Below are 13,561 nucleotides of genomic sequence, written 5' to 3'. Positions count from 1 at the left end.
GAGCAAACTGGAAAACGACCGCGTGCTGAAACAACAGGCAAAAGGAAGAGCGAAAACTGACCGCTTCTTTTTCTTCTTTTACGCTCCTATTTTTACGCTAGGTGTATGGGCCAACTTACGGACCGAAATTTACGACATCATTTTACGGACCGAAAATGCGCGCTGAAAATACGCTAGTGTATGTTGGCCTTTACACCAGCCATACACTGACGTATTTTTCCGCCGTAGCCATAAAATTTCATGCGCTAGTCTTGTTAGCAGCTGTCAATACGTTAGTGTATGGGACCTGGCGTACGTTTACGTACCGAATTTTTATACGCTGGAAAAGTCTGGCTGCTTTTAACTTCGAGCGTAAATACGGCGCGTAAAAACGGCTCAGATGAAAGGGTTTTCGAGCAGCAGGTGGTCTTTTGCCCTTTCCACGGCCTTCTCCCTCGTCTGGTCTTATTGTTTTCAGAAGAGAAAACCTGTTTTTGTGTTGTCCTCGCGAATCGTTGCTGAGGTTTGCTGGTAGACTCACCAGAAATCATCATTCCAATCTAGTTTCAGTCTTTCTATACAATACATAATTTCGGCTAAATTAATATTTTCTATTGCACAAAACGAGACCTTATTTCCTAATTAAAATTCATAATTAATTTTCAGTGCATAGAGAAAAAGGTATTTAAATCCAATACTTCAGAATCAGAATTCGCAAATGATGAGAGCTCCTCCGTGGTTATATGGTCAGCGTTAGCTTCTCCGGCGCAGGACATCCTGTTCGATTCTCGGCAGAAGCTCACGCAGTTTGAATCTCCCTTCTCATATAACCCGGTTTCGACTCCCGGCGGGAGCTCATGTGGTTCGGATTCCACGTTAATCAGTAGGTCCACGTCTCATATAGCCTCGCTGCTGAAAGGGACGCTAAACTAAAATCAACTCAACTCCCTTCTCAAATAGCCTCGCTGTCTAAGAGGTCGCTCAAGTCAAACCCAATCCAATCGAACATGATGTTTTCCGACTACAAATTTAACATTAAATTTAATATTTGACAATTAGTCCCAAGATACTCCAACAATATACTATCTCGATATCTGCCTGATAAAACAGCAAAAAATTCCGTTTGACTATCGAAATTCGCTTTTTTTTTTTCTATTTCGACCACCTGCTGATTGTTATTTTAAGTACCTTCTCAATTTTACAAGAACTTGTAACAAAATAGGTTCAGAAAGTCATTATTTTTTTCACGTGATCTTAACATTACTCGTGAAAAAGAAAATATGATAAACCACAATACATACTATAGTGTTTCTTTCTTTGTGAATTATTTCAAACCTCAGCTTGTACATTTATTTAAATTTAATAGACCTAATAATCCTATTTCGCCATTAGTGCTCACATACTAAGTCTAAATAGCACAATCATTGTACCGCTCGTTTTAGTGTGCTTGCTTTTCAGCCTTAAAAGTTCAAGTTCAATCCAGGGTACCAGCTATGTTGAATATTTTTCAACATTTTATTATATCTCGTCATGATGGGGACTGTGCCAACACTTATTTGAAAAGCTTATGTAGACTCAAAACAGAACATACCTAACGTCAAAATTGAAATGACACCCATTTGCAGGAAATAGGATTACACTCATAATAGTTCATGTTAACTCGTAGTATGCCATTAAAGCATTTCTCAACCTTTGTGGTGTGGTTACTATCAATTCTCCCCAGATAAACGTTAAGGTCTATTATCACAAAATATTAAATAACAATGAATATCTGACACTTAAATAATTTCTTTCACGAACAACTCAATCATTTTACTGAACTCCTCTGTGGATAAACGGTTAGCATATGTGTCTTTGGCGTGGGAGAGCCGGGTTTGCTTCCCGGTGGGAGTTCATGTGGTTCGGATTCCACGTTAATCAGTAGGTCTCGTCTCATATAGTCTCGCTGGTGAAAGGGACGTTAAACTCAAAATCAACTCAACTTAATCGTTTTACTATCTTTATAAGTAGCATGTCCATCCTGTCGGGAGAATTTATATAATAATTGACTTAATAGTGTACTATTTTTCTTCTTACTTAATAGATTATTATTTTAGTGTCATTTTTACTACTAGAGCTTCGAAATTAATTGATATTTAATTGTTTTCAGTTTCGTATAACATACAAGTTTGTTTACATTTTCTTTTTACTTTCTGCTTAATTCCTTATAACTACGTTTTCTTACAGTGAAATATGCCTTATGTAATGAATATAAGAACTATGAGTATTAAAAACATACAATACGACGGGCTCTTTACACTGAGAGAAATGTAAATTTAAAATAAAACAAATCTGTTTATTTTCTGAACCAGTAAATGGAAGCTCTTCCGACTTAGATTGCTTCAAATCATTGGTTCATAAGTTGTGAAACAAATGTAATAATAATAATAATAATAATAATAATAATAATAATAATAATAATAATAATAATAATAATAATAATAATAATAATAATAATAATAATAATAATAATAAAATTTAAACGAACGAATGGATTTGGTTCACAGTGTCTTTAATGAGTTAACAGTTTAAACTTCTTTTGAAAAAAATCTAAAGTAAGATTGGGTAGCTCTCAGTTAATTTTAATAAGCAGTTGGGTGTTTGTACCAACATGTAGTAAAATTTAAACAAACCAGTCGTTCAGAATAGTTTAACTTTGTTTGAAAATAACCTAATCTGAGTTGAATTGGAGAATAGAGAGTTGTGAATAGCTAAGGTTTGAACGGAATTTGACTACTATAAGTTCGAAATTAAATAAATTAATTTCTATATTATGGTAAAGCTTCGTGATAATATGCCAAATATCATAGCTATGCCAAATTCATGAAACAGCTACAATCATTTGTAACAACCCCACATTTTATTATTTGCAGTTTTTTATGTTTCCATATAACATACACGTGCAAACATCTTTCTTTTAGACAAATTTAATATTTAGTATACTAAATAACTATAATAATTTTAATAAAGCGCTAAATTTATCTTACTTTCCGTAATCAATTGTAGTTGCGCAAAAATACAGATCTATTCGCTTGTAATGGAAAGTACCAGTGACGGCAATTGGGTATGAACACTAGAAAGGGGGACAAAGCACTACTAATAGTAAGGGGGCATGTAATTAGGCTATAGTGTAAAGCCAAAAAAGTGCGGGCAGCAATTACCTCCCCGCCCCTAATCGCCGATGGACAGCAGACTTGTTATTAATATTCCCAATTTAAGTGAATTTTAAGAAATTGTTGAGGAATAATTTTAGTAGTATTTAATTAGATCTATACGGTTTTATTTGAATTACTTCACTTCAGATCTACAATTAGTTTAATTATATTTTCATTAACTGTTAATCATCAAACGATGCGTTCAAACGTAGAATATTCACTAATAGTCATTACATTGGCCAACAACTTAAATTAATTTATTTACAATTAAATAAATGACCTTTTTTAAAAAAAACACCAAATTTGTTATATTTAATTTGAACATGTGGTTTGGTTCAGTCATTAGAATCAATCATTTTTTTTTAATTTAAAAGTTGGTTTCATTGATTAAAAGTGTCTGCTTACTGTATCACAAGATTTTCAGTAGCCCTACATTGAATTCTGTAAATTTCTTATTTCTTATACATTAACATTAGAGGCGGACAGAGGGCGTATTGTGAAATTATACACTGAGAAAAATGTATCTGGCGTACGTAAAAACGTAGGTTACATGTGTAAATCATGTAGTTTTAGGACTTAACGTACAACAAATGTATAACTGAAAAAAGTACATTTTATACATACTTTCCGCATACATGTTTCGAATAAACGTACTTTCTGTACGAACGAAAGTACTGTATATAGGTGGTCAGGATCTCACATTCAGATATACACATGTAACATACAACTGGCGTATGTAACATACGTATACGTATGTGATATAGGAAGACTGTTAGATGTCATACATCCTGCAACGGAATGATGTAACATCTAAGCGGGGGAAGTCTGTAACATATGGATAACATATGTTCCGTGCAGATTTCTGTAGTAAACATAATGATTCTGTATATTTGTACAATATACCGCTGTCCGAATAACGAGCTTTCTCAGTGTATTAATTAATAAGAATTTGCGTCTGGTGAAGGGGAATATTAAAAGTTCGAAAAATTTTCTAATTTACAACAATGAGAAATATCACAGTCGAATAGATAAGTGTTAGTAAACAATACAAATGTTTAGAAGGTGGATGAAAAACAGAGCCGTTGGTAGAGATTTCGGCGCCAGGGGCGAAGTAGAATTCGGCGCCCCTACACTCACCTTATCAAGCTTCCTTTTTTTTGAACAAATAAAAGAAACAGCTGTTGTCGTTAGCTACGTTGAATTTTTATTATGCTCCTTGCACGGACTACTGCAACAGCCAAAAGTGATCATTCTCTATTCTTTTACAAATAAAAGTTGTTTTCAAGAGGCTTATTTTGGACTTTTTGTTAAACTTACAAAACTGCCTTTGCTGTACACAAATTCACTTTGAGAACAATTATGAAAATTTATAACTATTTACGTTTCATACTATATATAAGAAATGAAATTTTAATACGTTAGAAATTGTGTGATTTAAAAAATGTTCGAAATGGATAACAGCATCAATTTCCAGTAATAATTGTAAACTTTTGTAATTTTATGATATTCTGTATGTGAGCACATAAAGAAGATTTTAATTTCGATTGCTTTACGGTAAAAAATATTTTGTGAAATGTAACGGAAGCTATGAAGGGACCTTCTTTGGGAATTTCTTAATATTGATCGATGGAGGTAAATAATAAGTTTAATGTTTGTACTTGAAATCCAAAATGTAGTTTGGTACTACATACACTATGTGATCAAAAGTATCCGGACACCCCCCAAAACATACGTTTTTCATATTAGGTACATTGTGCTGCCACCTACTACCAAATACTCATTATCAGCGACCTCAGTAGTCATTAGACATCGTGAGAAAGCAAAATGGAGTGCTCCGCGGGACTCACGGAAATCGAACGTGGTCAAGTGATTGGGTATCACTTGTGTCAGAAGTCTGTACGCGAGATTTCCACACTCCTAATCATCCCTAGGTCCACTGTGTCTGATGTGATAGTGGAGTACAAACGTGAAGGGACACGTACAGCACAAAAGTGTACAGGCCGACCTCGTCTGTTGACTGACAGAGACCGTCGACAGTTGAAGAGAGAATGGACAAACATCTATAAAGACCACCACACGGGAATTCCAAACTGCATCTGGATCCACTCCAAGTACTATGATAGTTAGACGTGAGGTGAGAAAAAACTTGGATTTCATGGTCGAGTGGCTGCTCATAAGCCACACATCATGCAGGCAAATACCTCGCTTGGTGTAAGAAGAGTAAACATTGAACGATTGAACAGTGGAAAAACGTTGTGTGGAGTGACGAATCATGATACACAACGTGGCGATCCGATGGCAGGGTGTGGGTATGGCGAATGCCCGGTAAACGTCATCTGTCAGCACGTGTAGTGCCAACAGTAAAATTCGGAGGTGATGATGTTATTGTGTGGTCGTGTTTTTCTTGGAGGGGGCTTGCACCCCTTGTTGTTTTGCTTGGCACTCTCACACCGCAGACCTACATTGATGTTTTAAGCACCTTCTTGCTTCCCACTGTTGAAGAGCAATTCGGGGATGGTGATTGCATCTTTCAACACGATCGAGCACCTGTTCATACTGCATGGCCTGTGGCGGAGTGGTTACACAACCACAACATCCCTGTGATGGACTGGCCTGCACAGAGTCCTGACTTGAATCCTATAGAACACCTTTGGGATGTTTTGGAACGCCGACTGTGCCAGGCCTCACCAACCTACATCGATACCTCCAATCAGCACTCCGTGAAGAATGGGCTGCCATTCCCCAAGAAACCTTCCAGCACTGATTGAAAGTATGCCTGCAAGGGGGGAAGCTGTTATCAAGGCTAAGGGTGGGCCAACACCATATTGAATTCCAGCAGTACCGATGGAGGACGCCACGAACTTCTAAGTCATTTTCAGCCGGGTGTCCGGATACTTTTGATCACATAGTGTATGTTTAAAATTATAGTACTTACTTAATTTCTTAATGACTGAAAATTCTGAATTTAAGGTTACTTTTATTAATAAAAATATTAAAATACACACACACACACACACACACACATATATATATATATATATATATATATATATATATATATATATATATATATATATATATAATGTGTGTGTGTATTTTGTATGTATGTAGATAAATAAGAAAAATATCACACAACTAGATACGTAAGCACAAAAAAGAATCCTGGCGATACAAGTAGTTAATGGAGAAATGATCCCAATAAATTTCTTTAAATTGGAAGCATTTCATATGTCAATGAAATAAAATATATATAAAAAAAACAATGGTAGCGATCAGCGAAATTCGTGGAGTAAAGTTCTGACCCATTAAGCCCCTCTTCTACAACTGTTTCAAATTCAAGAACGTTATTATTCTCCTTGTTTACCTTCATTTTTAATATTCCCGCGCAAACAACAACTTGTGTGTCTCTTCACTCCTTGCATTTTTCATACCTTTGTTCTCACCGTCATGATTAAAACGATTGGTTAGAAAAACGTGATTAACTAACCAAACTCATCATCATCAAAATGCCGAATACGTACGTATTTAAGCGCTGATTTTGAAAACGCTCTTGTTTACACTGTAAGTCGTTACTTGGCAGCATGTATGTCAAATCGTCATTAAGAAATCATATATAATAGCTTTTTTTTTAAGTAATAAGTAAAAACTTGTTCTAACTCTTATTGAAACATTTGGATTGTGGGCGTAGCGAGCAAGAAAATTTTAAACAAATCTATTTTCATTTCCAATACTTTCCTTTCTTCTTGCTTCTTCGGCACCCTCTTGCTATCAGCGCCCGGGGCAACCGCCCCGCTGGCCCCCCAACTTAGCTACGACTCTGATGAGAACTATTCTAAATATAAAGCAATCTATTCTACAGTTGCTAAATGAATAAGGGATAACACAAGCACTTATATATTTAAAAATTAGTTGTATTTAAGGTAAAGTATTTTTTATCTTATAAAGATATTTTAACTTCCAAAAACTTCTTATTATGAGCAAATGTATTATCCAATGTAATGTAGCATGGTGCATTAATATCGTCACTGTTAGAACAAATGCTATGCTTCAAAGATTGTGAAAGAAAACAGGAGAGTGAATTAGTTGCCGCATTTCATATTAGTAAAGTACAACAATACAATTGATATTGTTTTCATTTGGTTAGGTTCTATCCCAGATTAAGTGTTAATTCGTTTTCTAAATATAAAATTTTAATTATTCTAGATATTCTTTGTAACTTTTAAATAGCTTATCAAGTCACACTTCGAAATTAAAAGTTGGTTTGTTTATACTTGGAGACGGTTGACTTTCCTTCTTTTTGTTGACTCTTTCATTAAGGACTAGATTCTACAAGAGCAGCAGATGTGCTGAGCATACATCACCCAATAGCAGTGCGCGAATTAGGTTGTGTATATTTGAAGGGGGATAAGATAGTTCCTAACAGGAGATAGTTGATTGCTTTGTGAGGGACCAATGTTTCAATTTGTTGCTTTTGGAAGGGATTAAAACAAAATAGAAGGAAATTCCGCCCCGGGATTCGCACCCTGCCCTAAAGGCATGAGTGGCTCAAGCTGGATGGTAGGCCCTGGTTCCATGAGATATATTACGCCACAGAGGGTAGATTTATTTATTTATTTATTTATTCGAGAAATCAAACAAATTTAGTGAGAAAATTTATTAAATTGAATTACTGCTTTCGCAAAATCATGGATTTAGCTTTCGTTTTTCTTTCGTTCTTTCTTTCTTTTTTTTTTAAAAAAAATCTGTCTGATTTAACTTTGTTAAAACATTCTATGGGAATTTTCACATTCCGATACTATGAAAAGAAATAAAGTACTCCTACGTTGAATATCACTTGCTAGTCCAAATGTTTCTATTGTTTTGTTCTTTCTTTTTATTCGTTTTCTTAATAGCATAATGTTTATAGGATCTGCATTTAAAACATAGATCTGTCCTGTCCAAACAACTTGAGCAAACTGGAAAACGACCGCGTGCTGAAACAACAGGCAAAAGGAAGAGCGAAAACTGACCGCTTCTTTTTCTTCTTCTTTTACGCTCCTATTTTTACGCTAGGTGTATGGGCCAACTTACGGACCGAAATTTACGACATCATTTTACGGACCGAAAATGCGCGCTGAAAATACGCTAGTGTATGTTGGCCTTTAGAGGTCGCTCTTTCATGCCCAGTGGTAGGGATTTCGGGATAATATGGATTAAGCTGAAGAAGGAGAAAAGATACTACACAGTGGATAACATTGTTGAGCTCATAAAAACTTCCTCGATCATCTCCTACAAGTTTTCCATTGTTCAAATGAAAGCGACTTATTGTATTGACTACAGTTCCTGGTGGCCTGAATTTTACAAGAAAACGTGTCTGAGCGATGATTCTTATGGCAAAATGTCCCTAAATACCTAAAGATGAATTTAAGCATTTCAAAATACCATGACGTACTTCTCATCTCTAATTCCACATAATGTTCAGTATAACATGAATATTGGTGGCTTGCTGGTGGATACTTTTAGGCTGAGGAACTCTTCTAAACACTTTGACCTGCCTTCCAGACAAGCCTTCAACTCTGTCCTGCCCATAACAACAAGAAAATGGATGACATCAAAAAGCATTGATCTACATGCCTCAAGAAAAGATGCTATTTTAGAGTTTAATATAATCCTGGCTCATTACACCGAAGCACGTTTTGATGACAAAGATGACTGATTAATTTGTAGTTCCACAATTCACATATTCAGAAATGTTTAACAGCTAAGTTTTCTTCCAATAAAGGATAATTATCAATTTCATTGTCGTTTTCTTTAGTCAATTCAATCCACAATTCGTTTGAACAATCCATTTGCTGCAGAAAGGAAACATATCCAAAACACAAAACAGTGTTTCACTCTATCCCTTTACGTCATACACAAATTTTGTATGTGTATTTTAATCACGTATACTTCTATCATTAAAGGAAAAATAGTTATGGTGGAAATATCGTAAAGATAGTTTTCTTCAGTTTTTTGTCTCCTGCAAAATTACGAAATGTGGTCATGTTTGCTTTCTGCAGTAAGTGGTTTAAGTATTAACAATTATTAAGACTTGGAAATCTTTTATTGACATGACTACGAAATTCCATCACCCGCATCAGATGAATTTCATTGCGTCATCTCATTCAAATTTCGCTCTGTCCATTGAATTGAAACAATTCAAAGTTGCTTATTTTCACAACAATACAAGCGAGTGGAAAAAATACAGAGGTGTTTTCATAAATTTGTTTGATTTTTTGCTTTCACTCTTGGCTGTGTTTATATCTGGGTCTAACAAACCGTTCTGCGAATTCGAAATATTTTAATAACCGGTTCTCGCTAACCAGTGCGAACCGGCTGAATAGCACCATTGCATATAAAGAAAGATGAAAAATAGGTGTTTCATATAAGAAGACTATAATAAGCACTACGTAACAACAAAAAAGTTAATCTCTGGAAAGGAGGTAACATAGTACGTACCAGAAGTTAGCTCTGGGAGTCGGGATTTGATGAGAGGTCAAGTCAGTTGGAGACAAAACTGAAAATCATTACAGCCGACAATATAATTGATTATCTTACATTATTTTTGCTATGTTGATATAGATATAAGGCCTTATTTATACACCGCGATTGTTGCACGAGTCAAGAAGTATTTAAGTTTAACAATTCTATTTATGCAACGCGCCACCATTCACCGAGTAAAGAACGAATCGCACCAACTTGCACTTAGAGGAAGGGCTAATCTGTGGACAATGAGGGAAAAGATAATCCGTGGATTTAGGACAATGAGATTATATGGTGATATTTATGCACATGTGGTTTGTCGCGTGAGTTTATCAGTGTAAGAGCTGCTTGTAGTTACTGTCATGTTATTCTCTGGTTTTGTTTTAAATAAGAACAATTGAATTATGAGGTTTTGTCACTCCTGTACTAGATGCACGAATTCCTACTCACATGTGTTTATAAATGTGTTTTGAGTATGGAGTCTTCTTGAAAGTGTCATATAACTTTATGGAGTTTTTGTTTTTGATCTTTTCAGGTTTTGAACAGTATCTAAACTGAGCAGCTGCAGCGTGGACTTAGCAATAGTGTACATCAGCTTCAGTAGTTACGTACAAACGTAGATTCCTTGATGGAAGAGTATGAAACAATTTCCCCAAACAAATCCTCAATCAACTTCCGGGAAACAAGCGACGTAATCGGTCGGCTGTAGATATTAAACAAGGAAATGTTCGACATGCTGTATATGGTGTAAGTTCCAACAAGCGAGTATAATATCTAGCAAGACTGTCCGGATTCTCCGTTGGTTATGTCTTTGTGACCTTGTTCAGGTTTTTGAAAGTTCGCTTGTATAAGATATGTGTCATTCAGCAACTATAGCTTGGAAATGTGAAAGTTCTACAGCCTCTGGTACATTGATTCTCTATCGGGTTGAGTTGGGTGATTTGTGTTTGCTTGATAAGGCGCAGTTCTCTCTGAAACGATACACAAATTCAAAGTGCCCCGAATAAAGAAAATTTTTATGAGATTTAAACGTACTTTAATGCTAATTTGCGTAAATTTTTATGAAATTTTAACAGAGATAGTTTGTGTAAGTTATTGAGATTTCCCCTAAGCATTGGGGCAGACCTCCGAAGGCAAAGGTTAGTTATCTTTCTCTCATATATATATAATACGACAAGAATGTAATATGATCATTATTATACCAAACAGCTACAGCATTTCATGGACTATAATCGCAATAGAGCTCAGTGATTTGCTGCGCGTGCGCGTATGATTAAGGCGGGAATTAGGAAAGGCACAAAACGAAGCGCATTACAACCAGAACCAGAACAGGCAATCATAATCAATCAGGACCTAGTGGTACTCAACAACCTCCTGCAAAACGTCAAACTACAGATTCATCAAGTGACCATAACCTCGAAGATAAGGGTATTAGTATTTGTATAATTTTACTTTATGAGTAAATTTGTATTAATCAGTAAAAGTAAAAATCCTAGTGTTCTAGAACGTTATATTAACCATACAAAATTTCATTGAAGGGAAGATGGAGAGGAGAAATAGAAAAGACCCTTCACCTAGCCTGTCCTGATCTGGACTCATCCATCAACGTTCTTCAAGAATACTACGGTAGCAAGTCAACTAGGACGTCTATGGTCCAAACTGAATGCTCTTCGAGTTCCGGACATAACCATGGATCTTCATGCAGTTCTCAAACTACCAGAAAATCTTGAACGATGAGGATGGAATGTTGGACGTAGATCCAGATACATTCGATGTATCTGGAACAATGGCGGACAAATCCTCCAACACAACTGCACTTGATACAATCCAAAAATCTACATAGGACGAGAATTGTACGATACCAGTGTAGAATTATTTTGCATTATTCCTTAAATGGGTCATGTTTTATGCCCATTAGAACAATACACATTTGATGTTTTTCTCATATTTCCACTCTTTGTAGTTCTGAAAATTGGTCAGAGTACATTGCTAGTATGGTAGAACGTGCTAGTATGGTACAACTATACCTGGTTAATTACACATACATTTCAAAAGCATCTGAGAATATATGTTTGTTTTAACAGACTTTTGTGTTAAAAAATTGCAGCGTGTTACTAGTTTTCCAAATTCACTACGTTATATTTCCAAAGACATTGTGCAAGCTTATTTCTCTGATCCTGCAATATTAGACTTGCAAGTTTATATCATGATATACTTTGGAAAGAAGTTCCCATTCAACCTATTGTTGAAGGCATACTAATGGCCATGCAAAAACTTAATGTTCGCGCAGTAAATGAATTGGCATGTGTTCAATTAGAAATAATAATTGAAAAATATTTCAGTGTACTAACCCCGAAAGAAATGTTCCAAATTACCGAATGTATTTAAGACATCAACCTTTGAAAATGAAACTGTGGAAATTAGTAAAGAAATTTAATTATGATGATTCAGAACCTATTCACAACCAATTAAAATATTAACACATAATGACTGATTGACAACATTTATGAGTATATAATTATGAAATTTTAACAAATTTTAGTAAACATTTCTAAAATTTTAACAAATTTTAGAGATCACTTATGTAAAGTCTTATGATTTTTAGAGAAATTTTAGAAAATATTTTGAGCGAATTCTTATCCAATTTTAGTGATAATTGAAGTAAATTTTTTATATTTTTTCAACTTCAATGATCATTCGAGTAAATTCTTTTGTGGTATTAACAAATTTTAGAGATTGAGTACATTCTTAGAAGTTTTAAACAAATATTAAAGATAATTTAAGTATGTACGTCTTCATGGTTGTTTTAAATAAATTTCTGAAATTTTTCAGCAAACCCTTTTGAAGTTTAAACAAAATATAGAGATCAATTGAGTAAATTGTTATGAGGTTTATAACAAATTGTAGAGATCATTTGGGTAAATTGTTATGAGGTTTATAACAAAGTGTAGAGATCATTTGAGTAAATTATGTGGTTTTTAACAAATTGTTGGGATCATTTGAGTAAATTGTTATAAAATTTTCAACAAATTGTAGAGATCATTTGAGTAAGTTGTTATGAAGTTTCTAAAAAAAATGTTGAGATTATTTGTGTAAATTATGAGATTTATAACAAATTATTGAGATCATTTGAGTAAATTGTTATGTCGTTTTCATCAAATTGTTGAAATTATTTGAGTAAATTTTTATGAAGTTTCTAAAAAAATTGTTGAGACTATTTGAGTAAATTATTATGAGGTTTATAACAAATTGTAGAGATCATTTGAGTAAATTGTTATGAAGTTTCTTAAAAAATTGTTGAGATTATTTGTGTAAATTATGAGGTTTAACAAATTTTTGAGATCATTTGAGTAAATTGTTATGAATTTTCTAAAAACAATTGTTGAGATCACTTGAGTAAATTTGTATGTGGTTTTCAACAACCTGTAGAGATCTTTTGAGTAAATTGTTATGAAGTTTCTAAAAAAATGTTGAGACCATTTGAGTAAATTTTTATGAAGTTTCTAAAAGGATTGTAGAGATCATTTGAGTATATTATTATGAGGTTTATAAGAAATTGAAGAGATCATTTGAGTAAATTGTTATGAAGTTTCGAATAAAATTGTTGAGATGATTCGAGTAAATTGTTATGTGGTTTTTGGCAAATTGTTGGGATCGTTTCAGTAAATTGTCCTTTATCCTTTGTTATATTTTGTATTTTTCTAACTCTCAAAGTGTTTTGATTATTTTAATGTGTTGCTTGTTTGTGTTTAAAGGAATAATGCTATTTTTATTTTACATTTTTCACAACAGAAAAAACGCTTTAGAGAACACAGAAAAATGTTTGTGGCGTACGTATAAACTTAGGTTACACGCATAAATCCTGTAGTTTTTGAATCTAACGGACG

The 13,561-nt window shown here is 34.2% G+C and overlaps 1 long non-coding RNA gene across 1 annotated transcript in view; it reads left to right on the top strand.

The window, feature by feature from the left end:
• Nucleotides 1-13,361, top strand: part of LOC145669643 (uncharacterized) — a 62,032-nt gene extending 48,671 nt beyond the window's left edge. The window contains exon 3 of the long non-coding RNA XR_014128223.1: nt 10,210-13,361. This is a non-coding gene — a long non-coding RNA (uncharacterized LOC145669643). The remainder of the gene's footprint in view (nt 1-10,209) is intronic.
• The last annotated feature ends 200 nt before the right edge of the window (nt 13,362-13,561 follow it).

Source organism: Thermobia domestica, chromosome 14 (genome assembly GCF_964235325.1).
Source record: "Thermobia domestica chromosome 14, izTheDome1.hap1.1, whole genome shotgun sequence".
Lineage (NCBI taxonomy): Eukaryota > Metazoa > Arthropoda > Insecta > Zygentoma > Lepismatidae > Thermobia > Thermobia domestica.
The sequence above is the reverse complement of the archived record's forward strand: the minus strand, read 5'-3'. Positions and strand labels throughout refer to the sequence as shown.